The sequence below is a fragment of the Salvelinus sp. IW2-2015 genome, linkage group LG32 (genome assembly GCF_002910315.2).
Source record: "Salvelinus sp. IW2-2015 linkage group LG32, ASM291031v2, whole genome shotgun sequence".
Lineage (NCBI taxonomy): Eukaryota > Metazoa > Chordata > Actinopteri > Salmoniformes > Salmonidae > Salvelinus > Salvelinus sp. IW2-2015.
The window spans coordinates 35046191-35050391 of record NC_036871.1 but is presented as its reverse complement, the minus strand read 5'-3'; the positions used below and the strand labels follow the sequence as shown (position 1 = coordinate 35050391).

At 47.8% G+C, this 4201-nt stretch overlaps 1 long non-coding RNA gene across 1 annotated transcript in view; it reads right to left on the bottom strand.

The window, feature by feature from the left end:
- Positions 1-3606: 3606 nt before the first annotated feature.
- LOC111956298 (uncharacterized) overlaps positions 3607-4201 on the bottom strand; it is a 20789-nt gene continuing 20194 nt past the window's right edge. The window contains exon 3 of the long non-coding RNA XR_002876245.2: positions 3607-3702. This is a non-coding gene — a long non-coding RNA (uncharacterized lncRNA). The remainder of the gene's footprint in view (positions 3703-4201) is intronic.

Sequence of the window (4201 nt, the reverse complement as noted above, 5' to 3'; positions counted from 1 at the left end):
AGAGAGAATTCCTCGTCGCACATGGTTATCCTCCAGTTTCCTCTAACTCTATCTCTCTCGGTCTCTCTTATCGCCTCTGTCTCCCGAGATTCCTCTAACGTCTCTCTCTCTCTCTCCTCCTTATCCTCTTAACTGCCAGTTCCTCAACTCTGATCTCTTCTCTCTCCTCCTTTTATCCTCTTCCTCCCAGTTCCCTCTACTCTACGTCGTCTTGCTCACTCCCTGTATTCCGTCGTTCCTCGCCAGTTCCTCTAACATCTATCTCTCTCTCATCACGTTGCCTTATAACTACGTTCCTCCCAGTTCCTCGTAGAATCTATCATCTTCTCGTCCTTCGTTATCCCTTCCTCCGAGTTCCTCTAACTCTCTCTCTCTCTCGTCCTCCTTATGCGCTCTTCGCGCCCAGTGTCCTCTAATCTATCTCTCTCTCTCGCTCCTTAGTACGCTCTTCTCCCAGTTGTCCTCCTAAAACTCTATCTCTCTCTCATCGCTCCTTATCCTGCCGTTCCCCCAGTTCCTCTAGATCTATCTCATCTCTCCTCCTTATCCTATTCCTCGCCAGTGTCCTCTAACTCTAATCGTCCTCTCGTGCCTCCTTATTCCTCTTCCATCGCAGTATCCTCTAACTCTAATTCTCATCTCGTCCCCTTAGATCCTCTTCCTCCCATATTCCTCTAACTCTCTCTCGTCCGTCCTTCCTGCTTCCTCCCATTTAATCCTCTTCTCTTTTCCTCAGTCCTCTCCAAACTCTACGTCATCTCTCTGCTCCTCCTTTCCTCGTTTCCCCCAGTTCCTCTAAAGCTCTATCCCTCTCTCTCTTCCTTATCCTCTTCCTCCCAGTTCCTCTCTTTCTCCCTCTCTCTTCTTCTCCTTACCTCTCCTCCCAGCTCCTCTCTTTTCTCTCTCTCTCTCCTTCCTTACCCTCTCCTCCCAGCTCCTCTCTCTCCCTCCTCCTTACCCTCTATCTCCTAGCTCCTCTCTTTCTCTCTCTTCCTCCTTACCCTCTCCGCATCCCTCTCCCTTCTCTCTCTCCCTCTTCCTCTGCCCTCTCTCTCTCTCCTCCTCACTTACCCTCTTCCTCCCAGTCTCTCTCCCTCTCCTCTCTCTCCCTCTTCCTCCCAGCTCATCTCTCTCCCTCTCCTCCTTACCATCTTCCTCCCAGCTCCTCTCTCTCTCTTCTCCTCCTTATCCTCTTCCTCCCAGCTATTTTCTCTCTCTCCTCTCCTCCTTATCCTCTTCCTCCCAGCTATTTTTCTCTCTCTCCTCTCCTCCTTATCCTCTTTCTACCAGCTCCTCTCTCTCTCCTCTCCTCCTTATCCTCTTCATCCCAGTTCCTCTCTCTCTCTCCTCCTTATCCTCTTCCTCCCCAGCTTTTCTCTCTCTCTCCTCCTTATCCTCTTCCTCCCCGTTGCTTCTTGATCTTCTTACTTTCTCTTTTTCTCCTCCTACTGTCCCTTATCTTCCCTCATCTTGTATCATTCCTCCTCTCATATTACATCAGACATCCCCTAGCCTTACTAAAGTCAGGGTACGTCATGGAAGCAGGCATCCAGTGAAGCTGACTGTAGCGTGTAACAGTCCGGTGTGCCAGTGCAGCTGGAGTGTGGTAGTGGTGTACGTAGTGATGGTAGCGCGTGAGTGTATACTAGTTTGACTGGTGAGTAGTGTGGTAGCCAGGGAGTGTAATAACTAGAGTTTGCTGCTAGTTAGTGTGGTAAGCCAGTGAGTGTATTAATCTAGTGTTTGACTGGTGAGATAAGTGTGGTAGCCAGGGAGTGTGTATAGTTTGACTGGCTGAGTAGTGGTGGTAGCCAGGGAGTGTAGTACTAGGTTGTTTGAGAGTTAGAGGAACTGGGAGGAAGAGGATAAGGAGGAGAGAGAGAGATAGAGTTAGAGGAACTGGGAGGAAGAGGATAAGGAGGAGAGAGAGAGATAGAGTTAGAGGAACTGGGAGGAAGAGGATAAGGAGGAGAGAGAGAGACTAGTACACACTCCCTGGCTACCCACACCACTCACCAGGTCAAACTAGTATACACTCCCTGGCTACCACACTACTCAGCAGTCAAACTAGTACACACTCCCTTGCTACCACACTACTCACCAGTCAAACTAGTATACACTCACTGGCTACCACACTACTCACCAGTCAAACTAGTATACACTCCCTGGCTACACACTACTCACCAGTCAAACTAGTATAACACCCTGGTACCACACTACTACACCAGTCAAACTAGTATACACTCACTGGCTACCCACCTACTCAGCAGTCCACTAGTACACAACTCCCTGGCTACCACACTACTCACCAGTCAAAACTAGTTATACACTCACTGGCTACCACCACTACTCAGCAGTCAAACTAGTATACACTCCCTGGCTACCCACACCCTACTTCACCAGTCAAACTAGTATACACTCACTGGCTACCACACTACTCACCATCCACATTCGCTGACTAGCACACTGACTGTTAGTAAGTTCAGCTAGGGGATGGTTATGTAATGTAGGAGATGGTTATGTAATGAAAGACGAGGAAGATAAAGATGGAGGGAAGATAAGGGACAGTAGGAGGAGAAAAAGGAGAAAGTAAGAGATCCAAGAAGCCAACGGGGAGGAAAGAGGATAAGGAGGAGAGAGAGAGAAAAGCTGGGAGGAAGAGGATAAGGAGGAGAGAGAGAGAGGAACTGGATGAAGAGGATAAGGAGGAGAGAGAGAGAGAGGAGCTGGTAGAAAGAGGATAAGGAGGGAGGAAGAGAGAGAAAATAGCTGGGAGGAAGAGGATAAGGAGGAGAGGAGAGAGAAAAATAGCTGGGAGGAAGAGATAAGGAGGAGAAGAGAGAGAGAGGAGCTGGGAGGAAGATGTAAGGAGGAGAGGGAGAGAGATGAGCTGGGAGGAAGAGGGAGAGAGAGGAGAGGGAGAGGAGCTGGAGGAAGAGGGTAAGGAGGAGAGAGAGAGAAAGAGAGGAGCTAGGAGGAAGAGGGTAAGAGGAGGAGGGAGAAGAAGAGCTGGGAGGAAGAGGGTAAGGAGGAGAGAGAGAGAGAAGAGAGGAGCTGGAGGAAGAGGGTAAGGAGGAGAAGAGAGAGGGAGAAAGAGAGGAGCTGGGAGGAAGAGGATAAGGAAGAGAGAGAGAGATAGAGTTAGAGGAACTGGGAGGAAGAGGATAAGGAGGAGAGAGAGAGATAGAGTAGAGGAACTGGGAGGAAGAGGATAAGGAGGAAGAGAGAGAGATAGATTAGAGGAACTGGGAGGAAGAGGATAAGGAGGAGAGAGAGAGAGAGTTAGAGGAACTGGAGGAAGAGGATAAGGAGGAGAGAGAGAGAGAGATTTAGAGGAACTGGGAGGAAGAGGATAAGGAGGAGAGAGAGAGAGAGAGTTAGAGAACTGGGAGGAAACCATGTGGAGAGGGAGGAGGAGTGAGTGATAGCGGTACAGAGGGAGAAGAGATGAAATAATGGATGAAGGACATTAACAATAAGAGGATAAAGAAAGATGGAGGTTGATGTAAAGAGGAATTCAGAGACGTGAAGGAGTGACTAAAAAGGACATAGAGATGAGAGAATGGAAGAGGGAGATGGAATCTTAGAAAGAGAGAGGACTCACAAACATGAAGTCCTGCTCCCAGCTGGGCAGGCTTCCCGGACAGCGATGGTTGTGCTCTTCACATTTGCACCTCAGGGTCACATACGTGTTGAACTTCTCTGTGAGAGAGAGAGAGAAACAACTGAACTTCTCTGTGAGGGGTAGAGTGAGAAAGTACTGAATTACTCTGTGAGGGGTAGAGTCAGAAATATCTGAATTACTCTGTGAGGGGTAGAGTCAGAAATATCTGAATTACTCTGTGAGGGGTAGATGATAAAGAACGGAATTTATCGGTGAGGGAGAAAAATAGCTAACTGAATTTATCTGTGAAGGGTAGAGAGTGAAATAACTGAATTTCTTGTGAGGGTAGAGAGTGAAATAACTGAATTTATCTGTGAGGGTAGAGAGTGAAATAACTAATTTATCTGTGAGGGGTAGAGAGTGAAAGAACTGAATTTATCTGTGAGGGAGAAAAATAGCTAACTGAATTTATCTGTGAAGGGTAGAGAGTGAAAGAACTGAATTTATCTGTGAGGAGGTAGAGAGTGAAATAACTGAATTTATCTGTGAGGGTAGAGAGTGAAAGAACTGAAATTTATCTGTGAAGGGTAAGAGAGT